This window comes from Andrena cerasifolii, chromosome 1 (assembly GCF_050908995.1).
Source record: "Andrena cerasifolii isolate SP2316 chromosome 1, iyAndCera1_principal, whole genome shotgun sequence".
In the NCBI taxonomy this organism is placed as follows: domain Eukaryota; kingdom Metazoa; phylum Arthropoda; class Insecta; order Hymenoptera; family Andrenidae; genus Andrena; species Andrena cerasifolii.
Window position 1 is genome coordinate 26,396,430 of NC_135118.1, and position 26,452 is coordinate 26,422,881.

General features: G+C 43.7%; 1 long non-coding RNA gene across 1 annotated transcript in view; it reads left to right on the forward strand.

Annotated features, from left to right (window-relative positions):
- The first annotated feature begins 863 nt into the window (after positions 1 to 863).
- The window catches only part of LOC143373661 (uncharacterized), a 134,077-nt gene continuing 108,488 nt past the window's right edge, over positions 864 to 26,452 (forward strand). Inside the window, exons 1-2 of the long non-coding RNA XR_013086500.1 lie at positions 864 to 980; positions 1,362 to 1,660. This is a non-coding gene — a long non-coding RNA (uncharacterized LOC143373661). The remainder of the gene's footprint in view (positions 981 to 1,361; positions 1,661 to 26,452) is intronic.

A 26,452-nucleotide genomic window follows, 5' to 3' on the forward strand; every position in this document is an offset into this window, starting at 1 on the left:
TTCAAATTACCAGGGAAACGAGCAACGAAGTCACGTGGCCATGCGAATTACAGTCTTCCTCGGATTATTCAAATGCTTTTTCCCCCGGATCATCGGGAAAGACCTACCCACCCCACAGTTTTGCTTCCTCCCTGCGAGCGAGGGCCTGCGGTCCCGGGTAGGCCGCCGGTCAACTGCCGAGAGCAATGAAACCATTGGGCCTGGTAAAATAACCAGTGCAGAAAAATAAAATGTTCATGTTTTTGATAAATGTTCGTGGAAGTATTACCAATGGATTTTTATAAGGTTTCTCGATGAAAATGAGTTTAAACGCGACTACGTTCACTAAATGCTGTAATTTACACACTGGAAAGTGACTTCTTCCCGTTACACGCTACCGTAAACTGGGGGAACATTGGCATGTTTTTGGAACATTTTTCTATATAATATAAAAATTAACATTTTCACATTTGCTTTAAGTATCCTATCATAACATTGCATCTTTTGTGAATGCACTACAAGTGTCAAAATGCATAAAAATTTTGTCCTTATCCTTCTTTAATACATGTTAAATACCTGCCGATGTTACTCCGTAAGTGTGTAACATTGGCACATCATATATAAATAGCAATAAAATTTAAAGTTTTGCCACATCTGAACTTACATTGACACTTAAATTTGTACCTTTTTATGTTCAATGCACTTTATTTTTTTTATTTTTATTTTTTTAATTAACATTTTTAAATTAGGTTTAGGTATTCTATTATAACATTGCATCGTTTGTGATGGTAATACAATTGTGAAAATGTTTCCTTTTCCTTTTTAATAGATGTTAAGTAGATGCCAATGTTACACCGCACTGCCAATGTTCCCCCAGTTTACGGTATGTAATACTGCAGAAGAGAATTTAAATGGAGAATATCAACGAGTTCACCAAATTGTAAAGTGTTTGCTGAAGATTGCTTAAATACAGCCTTCAGGAGAAATTGCCTGGATGCTTAGTAAGGCGAATGTCCCAATTTCTGCTGATTTAAGAGGTAACTCGTCATAAAGAAGGTGTAAAAAATTTGTTTGCGATGAAAATTTGCAGAGTAATTGATTAATTCTTTAATAATGAATCAACCAATTCAAAAACTATTTAAGAAAGATGTTTCAAGATGTTTAACTATTAAGTAGTAATTTGTAATTAAATATATAATGCTCTAATTGCCCGTATTTCTGCTCATGAAAAATAGCGATGTACGTATTGATCCAAGCTCGTGCAATACTCGCGTAAATGTTTAAATAATTTAGAATTATTTTGTCGCGATTATAGTACAAACGTAACGCATATAATAATAAGAAAAATACGAAATGATCAGAAATTGGGACATTCACCTTAGCTACCTATTTGGTATTACGAGGATTGGCAAATTACTTCGATAATTGCAGGGGAAATGTTGCGAGTTAATCGCCAGAAGCGTGCTTTTCCCTTAACTCAGGGAACTGGAATTCTAATCGTGTTTTCGTAATAAAAATTAGACCGAATTGCTTCGTGTTAGGACTCATTTTCGTCGACATAAACTCACCAATCCATCGGTAATACTCACACCAAGGTGTAATCAGTAATATGAAAAGTTTCATATTCAATACTGAACGACTCAATTCGCCGTCGACCGAGGGTCTCCCGCTGGTGGCAAGGGTCAGTTTATTAGGTGACAACTACTTCCCCTGCCTCGGTTTATGGAGAATTCCCCGGTCCCAAATCTTTCTCGATAATCCGGGGAAGACTGTACAACAAACATCAGCGTTCGCATCTTCCAAGATTCTCAAAAACTGTGTGTATGATACTGAAACGCAACGATCCATTTCGAAAGCTACAAAATTTTCAATATTACTTCCAAACCATACAAAATTCTTAAAACTCCATCAAATTGTACAATAGGTAGGTACATTCATCCCCACAAGCTTGCTGATTACTTACCCACAACTTTTTCATTTTCACAACCCTCAATCGCAAACCAACCCCCCCCCCCCCCGCATCAAAAAGGACTTCCTAATGCATTTCCCGAATACCTGAGTGCCCAAAATCGAGCTTAACCGAGCCCCCTTTAAAACCTTCCCCTCGAGATCGATTCCAATTCCGATGGTCCCTCGACGGCAGATTTCGGATTGGACGCAACGCTCCCACATTCCCATTTCGTTGGCCAGTTTCTTTGACCGCGTACGATCGCGCCGAATTAGCCGGGCAACTTTGATTTTTGCGGTGTCGAGGCGCCAGTGATCTGGATTTTTGCGCGCGTCGAGATTACCTCGATATTCGTGGGTGTGCGGAAGCTCGCGTGTTATTATCGCGTTTCTGTTCGACGTACAGGTGAAGGCGTGCCAGCGGCCGCCACGTTCGCGGATCTGAGCCGCGCTGGATATTTAAATGCAAATTGAATATGGTCGGGGGTCTGCTTGATTCCGCGAGCTGTCCGCCGCGAAAGTTTCGCGCCGCGGAAAATATCCTTTAGATTAGTCGGAGTCACGTTGCGCGGCTGTTTCGCGGCGCAGACTGGTCACGTTCCCGACGAGATGCTGGATGCGCATGTTGATCAGGTGACACTAGTATGCATCGAGTTATAATCTGAGATGCTATCATTCTGGCTCCTTCGTTCTCTATTCTCTCTGACTATCGTGTTTTCATATACTTCTAGTTACAGAAGTCGTTTCAGTAGTGTCGATGCTGTCCCTGTATCGTCGAACAGGAATTATAAAAACAGATGTTTAAGGGGTGATTCTACTTTGATTGGCCGAAAAATTAAGCTATTTGTTAAGATTTTCTTTCTCAGTAAGTACAACATGTAATGAAATAAATCTTTTAGGTATTTATTAAGCTACTCTTATATTATACAAAAAGAAAATTAAAAAGAATTTTTGCAATTTGTTTTAATAGTTTTTTTAATCTGTGTGAGTGTCGCCCCTAGCTCAATTAACAATTTTTGTCGAGATATAACCGAGATTTTTCTCATGGAACACCCGAGAATACGTCCTTCTGAGTGTTTTGTCAAACTTTTTCTCACTTTTCAACAAAAATGGTTAATTGAGCTAGGGGTTATAGCGACACTCATATAGATTATGAATCTTTCGGAATTCTTTGTTTCGGATAAGCCTGAGCCGGGAAATGACCGGTAAAAATCAATTAAAACAAATTGCATAAATTCTTTTTAATTATTTTTGTATAATATAAGAATAGCTTAATAAATACCAAAAAGATTTATTTCATTATATGTTGCATTTACACAGAAAAATATCTTTAAAAATAGCTTAATTTTTCGGCGGTTCAAAGTAGAATGACCCCTTAATATACCTACATATTTTAACTTGCACTTGGGTGGTAGATGGTTTAAAAGACCTTGTAATGAAAACTACGAAGATATGAAGTCAATTCTGTTTTTTTTTAAAATGGAATGCTATCTTTTATCAATTTGTCGGTAGGTACTCGATAGCCTTTAAAAATCTTGTAGAAAAACAAACTTTCATCTCCTTAACCCGAATACATATAACAGAAATATTTCAAGGGATATCGTTAGTTAAAACACCCCGTATACACTGCGTTCCATATAAGAGCGTACCAACGCCCCTACCGATTTTCAACCGATCTGCGCAGCTCCCACGAATCTGACACACGCGATTGGTCGCATCACTTTCGCGATTGGTCCTAGCACTTTCCCTGCCGGTTCACTACCAATCAACAGTGTATCCCTGCGAGAGACGAGTATGCTCTAATGTGGAACGCAGTGTAGCTTAATATCTGGGATGCTCAGACAACGTTCGAAATTCCCCACGTATTATTCCCAAGTTACCCAACTTTCGCCATACGGAAATCCTCCGCTCCACCCAATTTCCCATCAAGCACAGTGAAAGAATCCTAAAAACGAGGGAAATAAACGAGTCGCAGGGTCGTCTATCAACATCTAAGTATCAAAGAACAAAATCGTGCAGGAGGAAGGTGGAGTTGAATCACGGCTGCGAACGATTTCCTTGCTCCGCGGCAGAAGCAGTAATCCCCCACTGCCGCGATAATCGTTGAGCTGTAATTTTTTACCGCGACACTTCGCCCCGTCGGTGGAAATCGACCGACTGAGTCCAACCCCGCGTTAATACGCGCTCGCCTCGGAGCGGCTCGCTTTAACCGTACAAAAGCGAACAGTGGCTTTCGGCGAATGTGCCCGAATGAAAATTCTGTAATTGGATCGTCTGCTCGTTAGCCTCGAATCGACTTCCGTTAACGCTCCGAGGGGAGGCGCGTGGGTGCGCGCGGGAGAAGCGAGCGGTTCTGGGCGCGTCGCGTTTCCCCGCTGCAAAGCGACGGAAAAGTTGCGAGAAACGGCGGACGATAGTTGAACGGGGGAGAGGTGGACAGGGTGGGAGACCGCTTATTCAAATTGCACGAGGCCAGGTCGGTCGGGCGAGTATCGCGGTTGAAGAGCCGAACATTAGGAATTCAATGGGTCGAGGTATTTGCGCCAACGATCGAAGCGCCAATCAGTGAAATATTAGCACTGGAACGGGGGCTTGTTTTTTGATTAATTAACTGGGATGCTGGCTGTGAAGAGGGAAATTCAGGGCGTTGCGAATACTTGTTAGTTAGATGGTGGTGGGTGGCATTTTTGTTGGTTGCCGAATCGTTAAAGTACAAAACACGTTATACATCGCGGAATCACTAAAAATTTACATTTCCTCTTTTTCCACGTACCCGTCAGGTGTGCTATGTGTTACACTGTATTTAATTGCAATAGTATGCTATATTGTACTGTGTTGCGATTAAAGGAAACGAAGTTATGGACCTTGGCGTTTGTATTTCACCTGGGCTGGATTTCTCTAAGCATTGTACGAATGTTGCCAATTCAGATTACTATATATTACTTTGGTTAGACCCCACGTGGAATATGCATCCATAATTTGGTCTCCAACGCATCTAAAGTACAAAAAATTTCAATAAATAAATAAATAAATAAAGGAAGATTTCAAGTTTTATTTTTAAGAAAATTGTCGGCGAAGGGGGAATTTGTAATCGATCGGTCGCTCATTCAAACATTTCCTTTCCTTTTCCTTCGCCCACTCTGAACAAGCAAGCGGGGACAACATGACGCGTGCAATTTGGCAGCACCGTCGAGCTTCGACCCGAAGGAAGGCCGCGTTCCCAGAAATAATTCCCCAGGCCCGGGAGGTTTATTAATGGAAACGTCGACGAAAAATTGTAGCCTCCAATATTCAACGGCTGTTCGACACCGGTGTTCGTCGCTCTTTTTCACGCGGCGCGCGCCGTCACGCTCCCTACAGTTTATCGGAATTTCGTTAAACGCGGAAACTCGATAACTTCCGGGGGTGGTGGTACGGGAGAGGCGGCTGGGCGGCTGGGGGGGGGTGTAGGCCGGAGCAGCGGGGGTACTAATTTTTTCCGCATAAATGGAATTCTACGCTTCACTTTGCGCCAGCCCCAGAATCGAATGTCACACAGCTGGTTACAATTGGCAATTTTGTCGCGCGAAAACGAAACGCTGGCCGACTTCTCTTCCAGCGCGACTTTCGCGTCGAAAGCAAATCCTGGAGGCTCGCTCGGCGCTCGTCAGCCCCGATGCTACTTAAAGTGCGTTTAGACCAAAGGGACAAATGCTCGTTTGCCTCTAGGGAATTCAGTCCCGGGATCCCGGCTGTTTTTTGGATTCCATTTTTATATTTTTCAGTTGTTCATAAAGTAATTTACGTTTTTAAAAATTCTCGAAATTCTCGGGATAAGTATTATACAGTGGCTCGCATTAATATTCGGACACTTTTTAAAATCGCATAACTTTTTTAAAATTGGTCCAAACAACTCGAGTTTTTCTGAAAATCTAGAAGGATTAGTTTGCTAACTGACGCGTTTCGTCGGTTTCAAAAAAAATGTATTTGGTTGGAATAGCGAAAAGAATAGTAAAGGTCGATTTTTAAACTTTTTTTTTGTGAGCTTGTAATGAAAATTCAAAAAAACCCGTTTGTAGATTGCAGTAAGTTGTATACGTGCCTAAAATTTCATGAAAATCGGTTAACGTTGCTCCGAGCTAAAAAAGTTATGCGATTTTAAAAAGTGTCCGAATATTAATGCGAGTCACTGTAACTCGATATATCAAATCCCGGGAGTTTTAGAATCCAAAAAAACAGCCGGGATTTCGGGATTGAATTCCCTATTTGCCTCCCACTTCGATAAAATTCAAGTTTAAAGAAGCATTCGTTTATGATCTGTAAAAAAATCGCCGATCGTTTTGGAATGCTCGTCTCATTAAACGATTTTATTTTATAAATAAATGCTGAACGTGTGAAGAACGTTCAAGAAATGTTCGGCTCATATAATCTACAATCTACACAAGACAGTCGCTGGCATTTGACGCGAACATCGTTCGATTGCCGTTTCCACTGAACGAGCATGAATTTTATCGAAGTGGGGGTGCAAACGAGCATTCGTTCTTTAGGTCCAAACGCACCTTCGTTACTCTACAGAATTCTCTGTCGTGTCGGCCAGAGACTCGAGGGAAACTGCACAAGTGCCAGAGTTTACGCGAGGCTGTCGCGATTCTGATTCAACTGGGAGATCGGGGATGGTAGCTGTGCCACTTTGATCGCGCGTCTGCAGCGTGTTGATTGGTTACCACAAAGTCGCGCAACAAAACGCTGTAAACTCCTCGACGGAGTTAACTACCTTAACAGTGTTCGCGAACAAGCTTAGTATAACTGTGATGGATTAAGCGTTGTAAATGGCGCAGGGCTTCGCGCACCTTAATGTCGCGAACTTACGCGGTGGATGCATTCTATACGTTTGCTCGCAATTCTCCCAGTTGCTGATTGTTGGCTTGCGAACTTAATCCGACGCAGTGGAAACGGAAGCGACGCGGGAGACGCCGGGATAGTTGCCGGAGTGCTGCGCCGTGATTATTATGGATGCAGAGTCCGTCAGCGATAACGCGTTGCATCGCTAATCACGTGGGCAAGTTTTGGCCAACGTTCGGTCTATGCATTTCGGATGTCGACCTTTCGTTAAAATTCCGAGGGCTTGCGAGGATGGGCGTTGCTGGTTGAGACGTCTACTTTCCAACTTCTGTAGGAGATCGTGAATTATTAATTAGGCTACGTAATTGCTGCTCCAGGGAAACGGGGTTCTGTAGGGTAAATATTAGCGACGGGCTAATGTGTTAATAATTTCACAATATTTACGAAGCCGCGTCATAAGCTATCGACAACGCGATGCGTAGCACGGACCCCAGCAACGAGATTTACCACCCTAAGCTGGGAAGCCCCGTTGAATGTGAATCAGTGACACTACGCCGCCCTAATCACCGACTTACAAGCTGCGGCCTGCGACGAAATAAACGATCTAGACGCTAGGTCTGTACAGGTACAAACGAAGGAAACCCGAGGAACGCAAGAATACCGAGGGCTGATCGGGACAACTACTCGGTGATGATTAACCTCGGTAAATTGTACTTGGGGTTATTGCGGAATAAGAAGGTTTAACGTGAAATTAACATGGCGACAGAGCAGCGTGAAATCAATACAACTCCCTACTTCCTCAAAACTCTGCAAGCGCTTCTCGCAATAGCATCCAACAAGTCGAAACTTCTCTTTAGAGTTCCCACACCCTTGCGTGTCTCGAAACACACCTTAACCCAAGTGAACTTATTTTTCCGAAATTTCGCGGTAAGTTTGTGAGAATGTAGGGGATTTCCTCCTGATTGCAACGAAATTTTTGTTCCCTGCCCAAATTCACTAGGAGAAGGTGAAATTAACCCCTGAAAATTCGGCTATTTTCCGATTTTATGTTATAACTCCCGAAATGTAAGAGATAGAAAAAAAGTTTCGAGACAAAAGTTACTTCTTTTAATTAGATCTAGCATTTGGTAAGAAAATTATTTTACAGTTCGCGAGTTAGAGCACAAATTCTGAAAATAACCGGATTTTCAGGGGTCAATTTTACATCCATTTAGAGTGAATTTGGGCAGCAAACAAAAATTGCGTGATAATCGGGAGAAAATTCCCTACATATTCACAAAGTTTCAGAATTTTTTAAATTTCCGGGTTCGGGATATTTCCATGTTAGGTGAAAATGAACTCCCACTTGTTTTACAGATGAAGATTTGAAGGGATGTATTTCCATATTATTTTTTACGCTGAAATGAATTATGTAAGAGATACAGTGACAATTTTTTTTCTCCAAAATTTAAAAAATTATTAGATTTTACCATCGCAGAACCGTATTCCCGTGTCGTTGTTTCTCAATGAATCGCGTGGGTTCCCCTTCGATTATGATTCCCCCTGTAAATCACCGATGGCCACCGTTCGATGTTCTCTTCGCGATCAGGACCATAAATCGCGAAATGAAATGAAACGAGGAGAGGGGCGCGCCGGTGGTGGCCGTTGCAGGCCGCGAATTAAAAAATAAAAAGATAGGCGAAACCCCGCCACCAGTCTCTGTCCCCCGTGGATTGCGGCTGCGGTCGAGTTCACGCGAGCGCACACGATCTGGCCGGCCATTTTCGACGCGGGGGACAGCGGCATATTCGGTGGAGGCGAGGCTTTAAGCACCGTGCTCCGCGAGTAAAACGAATCGTTTGTCACGTTAAACATTCACCCGCTCTCTTTGTCCCATTCCGAAAACAGCGGCTGGCCAGCGTCGAGCGGTGGGTGCCTAAAATTCGCTCTCGTTTAAAAGTTTCGGGGTGTTGGAGGGTAGAGGAGGGGGTGGACGGGGGATGGGGTTGAGGGGGAAGAGGTGGAGCCACAGGGGTGGGAAGAAAGGGAGGTGGAGGCGTAGAGGTAGAAAAGATGAGAAGGTGAATGCATAGGGGACATAGAGTAAGAAGTAGTGCAGGGGGAACCTAGAAAAGAACGAACTTGCGGCCGGGGGTTCTAAAGAAGGAGGGCGTGGAGGGCTAGAGGAACTAGAAAAAAAGGAGGTGGAGGTATGCGGGGGCCTAAAGGAAAAGGAGTTGGAGGCGTAGCACAGTGGTCTGGAGGGTGGCCAAAATTCAATTTCTCAACGTTACAATGTCATTTTTTTTGCATGAATTGTCAACTCTCCAGAGCTTTAAATCCGCACGCATTTCCCTTTTTCAGATGATTCTTTGATTAGATATAATATTACGAGGACAAAATCATGAAATTTTATGTGAATCTAATTGTTTTAATTACTCATTATTGAACATCAAAATACGTGTTTGTATCATACAGTTACATAGGTAAGGAAGTATATTTCAGTTATTTATAGGTGTCACAGGCATTGTTTAGTACATAGATAATGTTAGAATTGATTCTTTTCTCTCTTTGTTTCCCTAGTATGGGTATGATTTTTAATTTTGGCTATAAAATACCGCTTTCCAGACCACAAGGCGCGCCATATTGAATCCGCCACTTTGAATTTTGAATTTATCAGCGACCTCAAAAACCCTTAATCACCAAGTTTCAGAAAGATCAGAATTTTGGCCGCTAAACGTAGGTATCCCCCGACCACTGTGCGTAGGGGAGCTTAGAGAAGGGAAAATGGATGCATAGTGGGATCGAGGCAAGGAGAAGGTGGAGGCATAGAAGTAAAAGAGTTAAAAAAGTAGAGGCGTACGACGACCTAGGGAAGGAGAAATTGGAGGCGTAGGAGGATCGAGACAGTTAATAGAGGCGTAGAAGTAGAAAGCTCGAGGATGTGGTGGCGCAGGGAAGAGAAGGAGAGGGTAGAAAACGAAGGAGTTGGTGGCGAAGAAATACGAAAATTGAGGTGATAGAAATAGAAATAGAAGGGATAGAAATAGAAGGGGCGGTTGATGGCGCAGGGGTAGCAGGAGCATTTGGAGAGGCTCGCAAACGTTTTTCGTGCGTCCGAGTCTATTCGAACTGAGCGTTAAATTCTCCAATGTTGGCGTAATACTCGAACGAACTACGTAAATTGAACGGTTGACTGTATATATGTAAACGCGTTGCGAGTTTGTAACGAAAGCGGTTACGAGCTCGGCCCGCGAAGTAAGTGGCATTGTTCGGCTCTCCCAACATCGAGCCATGTCACTGCACGCTTGTTCCTAGTTGCAAGCGTTTGACGTCGCAAACATTTTTCGAAAAAAAAAAAACTCGTTTCGCCAACGTCCGGATTTGTTATTTCGCATTCGACGACTGCGTTGCAAACGAGAATTCTCTGAGCGGCCTTTGACAGCACGTGAAATCTGTACAGGATACTGTGCGATAAACTTTGCGCGATTAATGCTTGCATTTCGGTGGACGAATGAAGCTCTGCTGTACGGTGGGGTTAATGAATTTTCCGTTACAGTAAAAAGGGTTTTCCGAAATAATATTTTATATTCGCCTTACTCGGAGTTAAGGAAGGTACCGCCTTGACGTGATTTACCTTATTGCTAAACAAGCCGCCTTTTCCCCCCGATGGCAACGCGACCCTCTGCATGCAGACGCGCACCGCTGAAAAGTTTAATCAAAGAATCCCCGTGATTGATCTTCGGTTGGGTAGAACGGAAGACAAACGAAAACGTTGTTCCGGCGGTGAGAGTAACGCGGAAAAGAGGAGCAAAACCTCGGGCCAGACGGCGCGCGTAATGGAGGCAATAGCTTATCCTGATTACTTTTAACCCGAAACTTGTCTTCCTTACCCCCGTCCTTCTCTCGCTATCGGGCTCTCCCTACCTGTCCCCCCTCGACTCTCCCGTTTACCGATGCAACCCGTCCCTTTGTTGGCCATCCTGGCTTTGTCAAGAAATTCTTCCTTTCGATTTTTACCTTATCTCTTAGACAATGGCCGACCCCATCGATACGTCTGCCTAGCAGACTCTGCGCTATAGCAAAAGTTGCATTGTAGAAGGGAAGCGGCTTCTCCATCAGACAGCTTCCATTATCCAGGAAATACTATTCTTCGGACGAGCGTAGAAGGCAGTAATTGCAATTTAACTTCGTTCCGTGCACTTCGTGAATTAATAAATCGAAATTCTTCTGTTTCAGGTAAGCAACTCTGGGCTACCTGCTAGCGTTAAGGTTTGAGATTGAACGATGGGCGTGGAGTTGATGGGAGGGTGGCGAAAAGTGCGCAAACATCGGGGGTGGGGCTTCTGCAAGGTAGGGACAGCTGACTGATGAAAGCTTCTCGAGTTATTACGCTTACGAATATTCTAGAGTTATGGACGAATTCTGGCTCAGAAGCATTTAAGCCCTTCATCCTCAAGGAAGATCGTAATCCAACTGTACGTGGCAGGACAACTTAAGGGGGTATAGGACTATTGAAATCTTGTAAAATCGATTTTTATTATTATGAATTCTGAGTAATTACGGAAATTATAGCGCTGAACGTAATTGAGTGCACCGTCGAGTAACGGTATTGGCGTAGGGGACTAGACTTTGAAGCCGTTTATTTTCAAACACGGTGTACATCGTAACTCTGAAACGAATGAATATTTTCTCTTAAAATTTCAACTGAAGCTGTAGAATTTGTTTCTCTATCGTGTGGAATTTTCGCATCAACATTGGATGGTAAAACATTTTGTAACTGATTAAAGACGATTTTTCCCATAAAAATGTGGGGGGAAAATGGGTTGGAATAGCTCCGCGACGAGTAAAGGTAAGTACTCGGTAGCGACAGTCGACATATACAGGGTGTCTTCCCTGTACTTGGCGTCGAGACGCTGCCGCGTCTCTAGATGTCAACCCTTTTACGTTTACCCTTTACTTTTTCAAACTTGAACGCATATAACTACCCAATCAATCGTGATAGTGTTAATACCACCCTATCTGGGATAGGAACTCGTTGAGAATCGTTCGATCAAACTTACCACACGAAAACTGGTCCGAAAAATGCCGCGGGGAAGAATTTTCCAGCGAAAATTGATCGCTCGCGGTCGCCAATAGCGGAGCGAATTTTTCGCGTAATTTCAAGCGGTTGGTGGCTCGTTCGACGGGGGTAATGTGTGGCGCGAGAATGGCATTCCTACGGGGGTTGGGGGTGACATTTGACGTACACACGATGCCATTGCACGGCTGATTGGTTATTGCTTAACGTTGTTTCACGCCACGGCGGGCCGGGTCGTCTCGTTGCAGGGAACAGCGATAGACCAGCAACGCTGTAGCTGGTCGCAAGACGGGCCAATAAAGCGTAATTATTTAACATTATTTCGGGGCCACACACACTGCCATTCGTCAAATACAGTTCACTGCCTTTATTTTCTGATTTTAATTTGGAATATCCAATAAAGCAAAATTTCCTAAGACTCTTCAATAAATTTATTTTTCACAATTATTATTATTATTATTATTCGTCTTTATTACTTGACACATCCAGAGAAGAAAATAATACATAAAGACAAGCGAAGTAAATGGCGAGGCTGCGGTACAATACTGTTAGAAGCCTAACCATAACTAAATAACTAACTAAATGACTAAAAACTAACTAACATTAAAACCCCGATTATGTGCCCCGATACTTATCAACGCCAGTGAACGTCGATAATCCGAAAGAGTTCACGCGTTGGAAATAAATGAGTGTGCATTCAGTTGCAGTGACGGCTCGGCACGAGCCTAAAGCCGGGAATCCACCGAGAAGCTAAGCTATGCTACGCGATGCTATGCTATGCCGTGCTACGTTTTAAAAAAAAAATTAGCTTCGATACATTCTTATGGAACCGCTTCCACCAAAAAATGCTACGTTAAAACATAGCATCGCATAGCAAAGCTTAGCTTAGCTTCCCGGTGGATTCCCGGCTTAACACGCGATTCCAACGTAAATCTTTAAATTACGATCTTCCTTTTTTACGTAACAAACAGATTTTCGCGTTCCCCCGTGGATTCAGCGGCAGAAGATTCGCCTGCCCGCGGCGGGAATGCTCATTTCCCCGTTCGAAAGCGAGCCTCCACGTCGCGCGCAAAGAAGGGTGGGTCGTTAGGGAAGATGATTGCGCGGCGCGGCCGCGGCGTCGAGCCGATTATGCGTCGCGTCAGTGTCGCGGACGCGGCTGTGATTGGAAACCGCGTTATCCGGTCAATCGTGAACACCGAGGTCGACGCATTTTTAGCATAATTCGCGGGCCAATCGCGCGCCCCCGATCCTCCTGGCCGTCAGGAGCAACTCTGGCCGAAAGGGGTGGCCAGGGGGTGGTTGAGGCGCCTCGCGCAGGGGTATGACATTTGACGCGCTCTCGATGCGCACACGGCCTATTGGTTATTGCTTAACGGTGTTTCACGGTGCACCGGACGCGATGCTCCCTCGTGCTTTTGACGAGAGACTCCTCTGCGATATTATTGGTGGCGGCACGCAAATTGGGCGGGGCTGGTTGTTCACTTCGGGGGTCGAATGCTCCTTCGGTGTATTAATTGCATCTGCGCGCTCTTCTTATTGCGTTTCGGGGATCAGGGATGTCGATCGGATCGATTAGGTATCCATAAATTGGAATTCATAATCCGTTGAATAGGAGCACGAGATCTTCTTACTCTGATGGATTCCACGGGGGAGGTGTTGGGGTGTTTGTATTTCCAGGGTAGTTGTTGCATAACGAATTCATTCAGCAGTATCTCAGGGATTGTAATTTTTTGTTCCGTTACTTTGCGCTGTATTCGGTTCTAACTGGGATAGAAATGTATCTCTTAAAACCTTACTGCAATCTCCAATCAGTTCGCATCAATATCCATAAATGATCCAAGTTACAATAAGTAGGGGAGACCGGGGAAAAGTGAAGCTCGGGGTAAAATGAGCTTTCTTAATTTATTCTTTAACAATAGAATATATTTAGAAATTTTGGTGACGTAATAAATGTGTGTAATACCACAATGATAATTATGCACATTCAGATATCGAAAAATGGAAATTCGTTTAAAAAATTAAAAATGAAGGTTTCGACTTCCAATTGGTTTTCTTTTCAATTTAGCTTTTTGGATAAATGCATCTTAAATGTGTTATTTTAACTCCAATTTTTGTTGCGTGTTTAAAACAAGCTTACAAACGTACATGTACACGCGTTTGAGAAAACATTAATCCTAACGTTATTAAATAATTAATTTTCCACTGAGTACACATTCCGGGCAAACAGAACAGAATCTAACCTAAAAAAAAATTAAAAATCTGCCACAGTTTTTGACAACCACGGTCCAAAAATATCAGAAACTGACCTGCTATATACGTCATCCCAGCACAAGGGGTTAATAATTACCTATATCCTTAATTAAAACTCGTATTTTATTCCAGCTCACTTTACCCCATATATGGGGTAAAATGGTCGTTTTGTCATTTTCTTTTCAAGTTGAATTTTAATATACTTTAAGTTTATTTTAAGTACTGCTATTCGTCATTTATCAACAGTAATGTTCAAATTATATTACAAATCTATTTCCACGCATTTTTATTGAATGGAAAAAATTTTATTCGACTTCAAACTTCTTCGCGTCACTTTGCCCAGGCCTCCCCTAATAATAATACGTCTATTTCTCTTTTTCGGTGCAGTGAGCGAGATTCTTACGTTCGTGCGAATTGTTTTCCAAATACTCGCTCCTCTGCGAAGTTTCTGCCTCCGTGTCAGAGGCGCCCCGTATAAATGCGCGGCGGTGTTATCGTAAGGGCAATAAGTTTCGAGGCAGCGAAGGTTCACCTCGTCGCCGGTTGTAGCTCGCAGTCAAACCCGATCCCGATCCCTCCCAAGCATTGTTATGCTAAACCGCTGCTGCACGGAGCAAGCAGAAGGGCGAGCAGGGAGAAGAGAGGGCGGGGTACGCGAAGGGCGCGGCGCGAGGCGCCGGGAAAGCACGATGTAAAGGGACGGTAAAGAGCTGCACGCTACTGTGGTCATGATATACAAACGTCTCTGGCCGGGCTGGCTTTGTTGCTGGTAATATAACGCCGCTGACACTAAAATTCACGCACCCTTGCCTCGCGTGGACGGGCATTTTAAAGAAGCTACGCGGTACAGTTCCAGGAAACTCTGCTCCCACCATTCGTTTTGCATTCGAAGGATTCGTTGGATAGATGTCGAGTGCGGAGATGGTTGATTGTGGTTTAGACGTGCTTTGAAGAATGGGGGTGGTGGGTGGTGGGATAGTTGGGATATAATTGAGGAGTTGAAATGGTAAACGACATAGGCATGTGGCAAAGAAGTCAGGAATTATTTTCTTAGTAGAAGAGGATGTATATTCTGTGCTGAATACGGTGGCGAACGCTATAAGTGCTGGAATAATTTATTTTAGTTTCTACTAAGGGCTGTCGCAAGATAGAACTTAAGTGGAAAAGAAAATACTGGAAATGTTCACATCTCGCACTTACATCATTTATTTACCATTTCAGCTCCTTAATTAATTTCAATGAGGGTAGATGTAGGGGAGGGTTATGTAGAAACAAGAGTAGGTGGATGTTACATAGTTGGTGAATAGAGAGAACACAAAAATGTTGAGAACATTGCGGTTTATTGAGGTAGAGATTGAGACGATGCAATAAATGGAGACGTAACAATTTCGTGCGAATGTTGTCAAGATACGAGAGACTACTGCTCTGTATAACCGAGCACTCGGTTCGGTCACGAGAGCGAGAGTGTATGTGAGGTGTTGTGTGGAACAGTATGTACAGTGGCTCGCATTAATATTCGGAAACTTTTTAAAATCGCATAACTTTTTTAGAATTTAATTTTTAAAATAACTTTTTTCGCAATAACTTTTTTTGAATAAAGTCGAAAATCGCTAATTTCGGGAATTTTCGCGATTCTCGACCTTATTCTGCGATCTTTAAACGTTTGTAGCTCGGAGCAACGTTAACCGATTTTGATGAAATTTTACGTACGTATACAACTTACTGCAATCTACAAACGTTTTTTTTTTAATTACAAGCTCACAAAAAAAGTTTAAAAATCGACCTTTACTATTCTTTTCGCTATTCCAACCAAATACATTTTTTTTTCAAAACGACGAAACGCGTCAGTTAGCAAACTAATCCTTCTAGCTTCTCAAAAAAACTCAAATTGTTTGGACCAATTCTAAAAAAGTTATGCGATTTTAAAAAGCGTCCGAATATTAATGCGAGTCACTGTACGTACGATCGCGAAAAGTAAATACGAAATCAATCAGCTGTTTAAGAATGCCCAAGGTTTCTTGCGGCTGATGTGAAAAGAGAGAAAGAGAGACAAAGAAAGATGGATAGTGAGAGAGAGATGATTTTGCCAAAAAATTTGGAAAGTCTATATTTCATTATGATTAGAGTTGCAAAGGGCGCTGCTGCGATATCATTACAGAGATATAAAAACAATACTGTTGTCTGTAATTCTACCCTTCTGTGGTGAAGGGAATATCGAAAATGTTTTTAAACTGTTTTTCAAAAGCGAGTTCGCCATATTCGCAGCCGGGACGCGCGCGCAATCTGGCCAATCTTGTCGTGGGCGTTGAAACGCGTCGGCGGTATAATCCAGCCGCGGTGTTTAAATAAAATATCTGGATGGAGGCACGGTTGGGCACGGTAAAATCTGAATTTTTCCGCCGAGTCGAATTACGTCCGCTCATCCGTGATAGATTTATGATCAGCGGGATATATGTATCTCGTCACGGCGCGGGGGCATTTGTAGTTTTTAATCGCTTTCCAGAGACAACCGGGGTGCACGCGTCGAAGCAACCCCACCCCTCCGCCTCTGTGTTCATCGGTTATCGCGAACGTTGTTTCCATTTCGCGTGCATGGCGGGACGCGTATCCCGCGTCACGACCGAAATGGGTTTAGAATGACCTCAGTTTCAGCCTCTTTTACCGTCGAAATGTATACAAACCGCGGGACTATCAGTGGTTTATTCACGAGAATTCGAAGTGTTTTTATACAAAGAACACCTCGCGATGCTATTACGCTAGGTAAGCCTTGATTGACCGTAAGCCATATCGGTATGAGAACGGCTCGGACGCCTTCTATCGAGAGGGCTATTTATATCCGGCCATCAGGGGGCGCTTTAGGAGATCCCTGAAAGCGTCATTGAATCTTTAATATCGTAAAACTGTGACTCGGCTGTAATTTCACCCTCCGCACCCAGGACAGAGCTTGATGTTCCATCACGGACGGCCGGGGAGTCGAAGCGTTTGATGGATCGCGGTTAATGCCCGGCGAAATTGGGTCGTCCGATGTTCCGTGGGCGACGAGCGATCACGTTGGCGCCGGTCAGAATGATAATTGCGATGAATTTCCCGTGAAAACGGCATCGGCCGCGCGAAACTACGGGCATGGCCGGCACCCGACGCGAAATAACAGGGCGCGGCCGGAAGGACGGTGCGAGCGGACAGGAGATGATTCCTTGCGGAGAAGTAAGTCGAATTTTCCCACCCCGGAGTTAATTAAAATTTTGTTCGGCGCGGAATTTATTTGCGCATACCGCAGCAACGCGCTCTCTATCGTCTTTCTGCTGTTTGTTTGCTCCACCTGCTTTATCTGGACTTTCCATTCGAGTGACTGGCGCGTATCGATCGCGCTTCGATTCTTCTCGGTGGTTCTGGACTGATTTGCGCTTATCTGCGCCGCGTAGGGGGGGAAATCGAGGAAAATTCGCGACTCTGGCGGAAAACACGGCTGTCGACGCGTGGCGTGTTTAAATTCAGAGGGGTAGGTAAATGTTGTCGATGCAGATTTTACTGCGACACTAGCAGGAATGGTACCTACTGCTGAAGGGATATTTGTGTACTGAGTAACAATGGCTAGGAGAATTTATTATCTTCGTTGAAGGGGAGGGAAAATTCAATACGCTTGAAGGGCACCCTGGAGAATAATCGCAAAGGACTTGGAAATGAAACGGCGCTTGGAATTAGCCATTTCTCACACTAAAATATTTTCTTATCTCTTGCTCGACATCATTCTGTCACCGCATGGTTCAGTATTGAAACTCAATTACGTCTGTCCATACCCTAAGGGCTCGTACGACAGTCGTGTCTTTTATGCCAGGGCCTACGTAACGTATGGCAGACGCGGACACTGAGACGACAGGACAACGATCAGTCGTTCAGTCGACGGGCACCTGCGACAGCTTCGGATTTTTAAGTCGGCCGACTGTCAGTGGTCAATGCATTGTACATGGGTGTGGACACACAGACGACAAAAGTGTCGTTCTGTCGATCTGAAAATCAGTGGGTCTGTGACGTTGAAGAGAAGTAGACATGGGTTACGTTTCTCTAGCCGCGTTTTGTGCGCTTGCTATTCGACTTAAGGGGTGACGCCACCCTGGGGCGCTCGAAACAGCACTAAACTAGACGAATTTTTTTTACTGATACTACGAGGTTGAAAATTATTTATTTTCTTCTTATGGGTAGAGCATGTATTAACGCATATATCGTATAAATACTGTACAAAAATATTAAAAAATGACCGAGTTATTTGTTCTCCCGCGAAGCTCGTCCGCCGTTACACGCGTGACTAACCTAACGAATTATCACGAACATGTTCGTCTGAAATCAAAAACCCGATGATTTTCGTGTTCCTTACTAAAATACCCACGGTGTAACTTAGGGATTTGAGAAAAAAAAAATTATTGCACAAATGAGAGCAAAGTGAAAAAAATTATACAGTGAGCCGCATTAATATTCGGACACAGTGGTACTTAGAAATATATTGCTGTGTCTCTGTAGTAATTTTGGAAGTAAGGGATTCGTTGTTTTTTATGATTTAGTAGACTTATTCTAGTTGCTAATAACGTAAGTTTTTTTTTATTTAATTTATACACCTTCTTGTTAATCGATGGTAAACGACATAATGCCTAATTTTGACGTCGCAAAAATATTCGGACATCGCGTATGCTTTGCAGTTTGGTCGTCCTGTTAAGCCAGTTAGGTTGCACGGTGGCAATACAGTCGTGTGTGTAGCCTAGCCCTAAACCAACCCCTCGTAGAACACAGAATTCGACACCCAGGAAACGCGATATCACTCAAGATTGGTACACATTCTTTTCCCCTTGGCAACGTCCTTCCCCCCCAAGATTCCAAGTCCACATCTTCAATCATTCAAGGAGTCAATTTCCTTTTTAACAAGGCAACCGCGGTCGCAGAACCAGTTCGACCGCGAAGTGGTCGCGTTACACTTTTCAGTGGCGTTATGAAATCGTTAAAAACGTTAATCGGTGCAGAAGGTTGCGAACTGCTCCGTATGCTTATAAGGACGGGGTTCAGCGTTACGACTTATTAAATCTGGTTAGTTTCTACGGTTCTGCCAGCCGCTGGCCAGCGAAACGACCGTTTCTCCCTCGCGCTTTCTCCACCCCCCGCGGCCGATGCACCGCGTTCCCCGCTCCCGTAATTTCACGGCGATTATCCGCGTATTCCGGTGGCTGCGGCTTCCGCGACGCGTTAATTACAAGCCCGACTTTAATTTCAGGCGGTCGCGATGATTAGAATAAGCTACAGCCGCAGAGCGGCCGCCCGCCGCGTTATTGCGCTCCACAAATCTGCTCGCACCCTCTGGCTGCGATTGTACTCGAACTCCATTACCCGGTTCTTCGCTCAAGCAAACGGCTAGAACACGCGGGGGATGAAAGGAGTTAAGGATTGCGAAGAGGTTGGATAGGTTATGCACAGGCTCCGAGCGGTAAAACTGCTGTTTGTAGCGCTAATAATCGAAACGTTGCTGTAAGGTGAATAGTAAGGTTTATATTATGAGTCACTCGATCTGAATAGAACTACCAGTGCTGATTTATATTGTCAATAACTTGAAAGAGTATTGCATTATTAGTTTACTTAGCGTCTAAATCTGGAGGTTACATTTTAAAAAAAGGTGTATGTAAGAACAAATAGTTTACTTAGCGTCTAAATCTGGAGGTTACATTAAAAAAAAAGGTATATGTAAGAACATGAGTCACTCGATCTGAATACAACTACCAGTGCTGATTTATATTGTCAATAACTTGAAAGAGTATTGCATTATTAGTTTACTTAGCGTCTAAATCTGGAGGTTACATTTTAAAAAAAGGTGTATGTAAGTATAATTAGTTTACTTAGCGTCTAAATCTGGAGGTTACATTTAAAAAAAAAAGTATATGTAAGAACATTCTCGAGATATCCAAGAAATGGAAATAGAAAGAAGGAGAGGAGGAGAGTTTGCTGAGGAACTAGCGCAAAGAGACAGGGCAGAGCAGATCCAATGGCAATGCGACAGAATACTAGGAGGCAGATACAACGCACATTACATAGAAATCAGGGATAACATGAGAGCAATTTACCTAAACGGAAATTACAGAGGCAGAGACCAAAGAATGATTGCAAGGTTCAGATGTGGGAACGAAGAACGGGGAAGCAAGTACTGGAAGGAAGAAAAAGATACGGTATGCAGACTATGCAATGGGGCTAGAGAGACGATCACATGCTGCAAGACTTTAAGGAGTTGCAAAGAGAAAACTCAACGATCAGAGGGATATTAAACGGAGAAGGAGAAGGAGCGGAGTGGATGCGTATGGTTCTGGAAAAAAGGAGAAGAAGAGAAGAACAAGATGAAGGAAGAAGTCAAAGCAAAAGCTCAATCTTAAGTTAACAGTCCCAGAAACACTTACACACGAAACACACGTAACCCCATTTTGTGGCAGAAAGGCGAAAAATAAACCTATTTACTACTACTATAAATTCTCGAGAATTCCCAATAAGTACGATCTAATTTCTTATTTCTCGAGAAAGAAAAAGTATCGAGAAATCCGGAACCCTAGTTCGAAGTGAATATAAGCAATTTCCAAAGGTATATGAAGTTATAGAACTGTTTTCAGCTTTTCGAGGAAGTCCATTTCGAGAATCCACCAAGTTCCTTTCGCTTTGAAGTAAGAATACACTTTCTCCAAGTTCGCTCGGAGTATTGTTCCATAGCTGTTTCCCAATTACTTGGAAATAAATTATCGGGCGTTGAATGAGATCCGAGTGGAGCAGGCTCCTCGGCGCGCGGGGGTTTCCGCGAGTTTCGAGTGCGGTTTTACAGACACGGACGGTGTAAGTGATTCAGGGGAAGGCGGGGCCCCGTGTGGGCGCGCGTCGTCTGGGGAGCGTGCTTGAAAACGGGAAACAATCGCGAAGCGTAGCGTCGAATTGCGGCAAGTTTCGCGCAAGTTCGGCTGTTCAGAGGCCGCAGAGGAAGTTTCCCAGCGGGGTCGTGCCACTGGGCCGATTACGAGGGCGCCTTCGGAAATTCCCCGCTTGTTAAAAACACTCCTCGTTCGGAACTTTATCCCAGCGCTGGAGCGGTTCGCCGTGTCGCCGCTCGTCCGGGCTCGTTCTCGCGCAATTCCGCGCGGAGTGGAAGGTTCCGCGAGGGTAACGGGCACCGTAACGACGCCCGTCGCTGTGCGCGAAGAATTACGGGAAATTAGAGGCGACTCGGGGAACAGAATTTCGCGGCGGGCTGAAGCCACCGCGAAGAAACAATTCCGGGGGAATATTCGAAGGCAGCGTTCATTAATCTCGCGTTAGAGACGCCAGGGGCCCGCGTCCCGTGGATGGAAGCCATCTGACAGGCTAAAATGAATCGTTCCGGGCGAATTAACGCCACAGGCTCGCTGGCAGTCGCCGCCTCTGTCGCGTCTACTAATTGCAGAAACAAAGCTCCGGCCTGAACCAACAAACGTAACGCGGCGAGTAAGTAGTAGCAACAACTGGCGGTTAAGTAGTAACAACAATACCGAGGTCAAAACCGCCTGCTCCGTTTACCTCCGGGCTAGGTATGTTTGCCGTGAAGTCGGCTGGGCTGACTACAGCCAGGGCTTTTCTACTGGCTGCCTTGTCCGCCTGTGTTGCTCCTTTCACTCGCGCTCGTACGCCGCACGAGCGCGACTGGGCACGTTTGCGTATACACTGGGTGGCTATTTTAACATTTACAGGCGGTTATTTGTAAAAGCGAAGGTATTGGGGAAATATTTTAAAAGGAAGTTCGTGCGTGCCGAGGGGGTTGGATAATTGATCGTGGACACATTTGCATGGATGTGTACGGTTTATAGAAACAAGAGTTCAGTGAACTAAAGTCATTCGTGATAGTTTGGTATCACTCGATTTTAAATATTATGAAATTTCCAAATTAGTTGCCAGGTGTTTTATAAAGATGTACTCTCTTAACGATAGGAGATCCCATTGGAAGTTAGAATGAGACACCCTGTATAATCTTCTCTCTTCATACCTGTCTCCGTCCGTCGTTCGTTCTTCGGTACTTACAGGCTCCTCTTTGCGCAGCCAGTCTCGCCCAAGCAGGGCTGAATACACACGCGACGTTACTACTGCCGAGAGGCAGGCACTCGCGTTAACTCAGCCGCGTCAATATTTAAGTCAAACTGCTACTCCCCTCTCTTAAATTAACGATTTACATCGGACACGTCTGAATGCCCCGCGGGTTACGTTGCCGCTTTTCAAGTTCGGTTCGGTTAACAGACGTCTTGCTAGTTCGCGTATCGCCCGGCCACTGGGAGACGCGGGTGTTGTTCGGAGTCTGCGAGCTGCGATTGTAGTCACCGTGTTCGGTGGTGCAGTTACAGTGACTCGCATTAATATTCGGACACTTTTTAAAATCGCGTAACTTTTTTAGAATTGGTCCAAACAACTTGAGTTTTTTTGAGAAGCTAGAAGGATTAGTTTGCTAACTGACGCGTTTCGTCGTTTTGGAAAAAAATGTATTTGGTTGTAATAGCGAAAAGAATAGTAAAGGTCGATTTTTAAACTTTTTTTGTGGGCCTGTAACGAAAATTTAAAGAAACCCGTTTGTAAATTTAAGTAAGTCATATACGTGCCTAAAATTTCTTAAAAATCGGTTAACGTTGCTCTGAGCTTAAATATCACAGAATAAGGTGGAAAATTGCTGATTTCGGGAGCAAACTAATCCTTCTAGCTTCTCAAAAAAACTCAAGTTGTTTGCACCAATTCTAAAAAAGTTATGCGATTTTAAAAAGTGTCCGAATATTAATGCGAGTCACTGTAGGTCTGCCATCACGCAGGAACAAGGCGATATTTCGAATTTACACTGCTCACAGTAGATTTAAGCAGCGAACTGTGATGCTAAATATTAAACCGAGCTAACGCTCTCTATTTCACTTTTAGTGAAAAACCTTTATGGTTCTTCCCCGTGCTAGTTTCTGTGAGATTTGCGCTCATTTCTCCCTAGATTACATTTACCAGAAACGCGTGCCACTGGAGAAGTCGTAAAATGCCAATTTATGCCTCCACTGTACTATTCTTTTTAAGAGAAAGAAAAATTCACATTTTTGTAATTTCTACGGTGCAAGCATAGGTATTCCGTGCGTGCAGTTGTTGAGAGAATCAGCTGCACGGTAAAGCGCATAGAGTGAAAATAATTATCCTTTTCCGCCGTCAACGGTTTCTGGGAGTAGTTTGGCATAGTTTGAAGAAGTAATTAAAGGAGAGTGGCCCTGCGAGCGTGGCGAGCGGCGATCCTTTAGGAAGCAGAAACAGTCGTTGCATCGTCACGAGCAGCTGCGGAGTAACGGGAAAGTTATTGCTGGTACAGTGTAGCAGCCGTGCAAATAGTGATAATAGCCGAAAGTCTCGGTAGATTCAGCGCGGCTGACCATACAAGCGGCAACTCTACTGCCTGGCCGCGACTAACCTTTACAGCTGAATTATACAGGCGACCGGTTCTCTGCATACGAATGCTCATTTCCCAGCTGGCCGATTCGTTTCGATCGCTTTGACCCGACGATTTAGCTATCATCCCGCGTTAAGCCTTCGATGTGAATGCGCGAGTCAGTGCGTCGAATTTTGGGAGGTTCAATCGTCGACGTTCGTGGAAAGTTACGGGGCACTACACAGGGTTTCAGGAAAATTTTCTATAATCGAAGAATTACCCTTCGTTCCCTTTCAACGATTTCTTAGCAAAACTATAGCAGGCCTTTTGAAAATGTGTCAATTATTGCCCCTAAATTCTTAGATCAATAGGGGAAAGGTGGGATAATTTATCAACGGGGATACACGATCACATCAGCTTTTTAATTAATATATTGGCAATTTGCATTATCGCAACACTTCACGTTGCAGTTTTCTTTTCGGAGCATAGAATAATGTTGTTGGAAGCTTCGATCTGATTTGCAGCCAAAAAGGAAATACTTCGGTCTACTTCTACTATTGTTCTTCCTCCTTTTCGAGTAAATGTGTCAGTTTCAACGATTTGAAATATATTAAGTAAAAGCAGCAATTTCTGGTCTGTCAATGCTATTTATTGATTGATCTAAATATTTCAGGTAAGTTTAATTTTCATCTTATTCAAATCGAGTGCATTGAGGGATACTTGTTCAGTGTGTGAGGTGGGATACTTGAACAGAAAATGCCTCAATAAGAACCATAGAACGGCTCATGAAATAGAAAAATACGGCAAAGAAAGTGAGAAGGAAAATCTTTTCTTTATTATCATCTTAATCAGATGATATCTAAGTGAAATGTCTTTTAAGAAATCATTTATGTTGTTTCATGTCATAGAGTTTAATTCTTTGGTTTTATTTTTTCTTTTGATGATATTCCCTTTATTTCGTGTTACTGACGAAGATAATAAATATTTTTTAGAAAGTTAATGTGTTATTTACTCTTAAAGTTCACTGATCAAGTCTTCCTAACCTTTTGATCGAGTCTTCCCTTCAGTGGGGGATACTTGTGCACAAGTCACTGCCAGAAAATGTTGAATTTCAGTCATTAAAATTAGTTTTCAGCTCTCAAATTTGTAGAAGTACATTGAGAATACTCCAAGAATTACAACTTACACAATTTTAAATACAAACAAAGCAAACCATTAATATTATTTTTATTTAATTAATTGACTAAATATATCTTTTATTAATTAGTAAACTGCATATCGTTGGTTTTTAATTTAGCAAGGAGAATAGCACCTTAATTTGTCAGAGTTCCGTGAATTAAGAATACATTTTTCTTATAGAAAAATAGAAGTCTCTTGTATAACGAACGCAAGTCAAGCAACAACGACAACGATAGACGGACTGACTCAGCTTGTCTTTATGCTTATGTTTTATATCGTTCAGAGTTGGCGCCAGGGATATTTAAATCTGCAGGAGTTTGACTCTTCTTGATTGAAATATTCATAGATTCTAACAATTTTAATAAAAAAAAAGAAAAACTGTGATCAACTATCCCACCTTTCCCCTACTCCCTGACATCGCAACTCTACCATAGGGGTGCTATTTTTTACCTTTCAAACAAATAAAATAAAATAAAATAAAGTATCTTCTGCAACATCCCCTGATCATAACTGTCACCAAAGACGCAGCAAGATTACAGTCGAAAGCCCCATTGCACCAGGAAACAATCAGCGGGCGCGCGAACGCCCCCTCAATACGGAAGACAAACGCAGGCTGCACATCGGTCCACAAGATGATGTAATTTTTGCGACCCGCGTAAATTGTTCCATCGCTTCCTCGGGACAACACGCCCCGGCCCGAGGACGCCGCAAACAACTGCTTCGTGAATTGGGTAAATAGTAATAACACTGGGAACTTTCGACTTGATGGAATTCAGCGGAGTGTACACGGTGCCCCTCGTCTGCGAATACCCACGGCATTACCACTGAATTATGCACGCCGCCTCTTCAAACGTCTCTGAAGGTGCTCCGCCGCCCTCTCCTCGTCCGCGCGATGCTCTTTCCGTCTTCTGTCGGCGGTTTCGCGTCGGCAGCGGGGGAGAGGGTGGTCGGTTTAGAAGGGTCCGCGGGGCGGGGGCGAAAGAAGCGCGGGACGGGTTCTTTCGGCGAATATTCAACGGCGAAACGGAATGCAAACGGACGAGCCGAAACGTAAACCCTGCGACGTTTTCGAGAAAGCGGAGGCATTTGCTTAGGTGCACTTAACGTGCTTCTGAAACGCGTGTACTATATCCGGAATTTGCCCGTCGACGCCGCAGGAAACGTCCTCCCCCTCCTCCTGACGGGGACGAATTTGCACGATTCTTGCCGGGTATTTGGCAGCCCTCGTCAGTTTGCTTCCTAGTCATTATGGATTCCAGGAAGTCTGCTTGTCTACGGTTCGAGTGCGCGCCGTGATTTGCTGGTGCCTCACGTAGTTTTCGCGTGAACGGGGGCGTCGAGTGTTGAACGATTTCGTCGCTGGACTGGGGTTATGTTTCATTAATCGGGAGACAGGTGGAGTGTAGAAATCATGCGTTAAGAAATTGAAATTAACCCTCGGAAGACGAATGGTGGATATGGTCGCGTAAGACGGATGCAGGGTGAGCTTGACCCACAGCAACGTTTCTATGGTAAACGGGTTTCACGAAGAAATTCAATATAAAATGAATTAATCCCACATGAATAGGTAATACGAAAGTACATAAAAAATATTCACGTACATTTGATATATAATATAGGTGTAGGGGAGGGTTGCCTATTTTGGACCACTCTTTTATTTTTATTTCCTACACGGGCGTAACACATTGCAGAAAGCAAACAGAAACGGGAAAAATATCTACATTTTATGTAGATTTTATCATGTATTTTCTGCGTTGATAAAATATGTGATTAAAATTATATCTCAAAAAAGC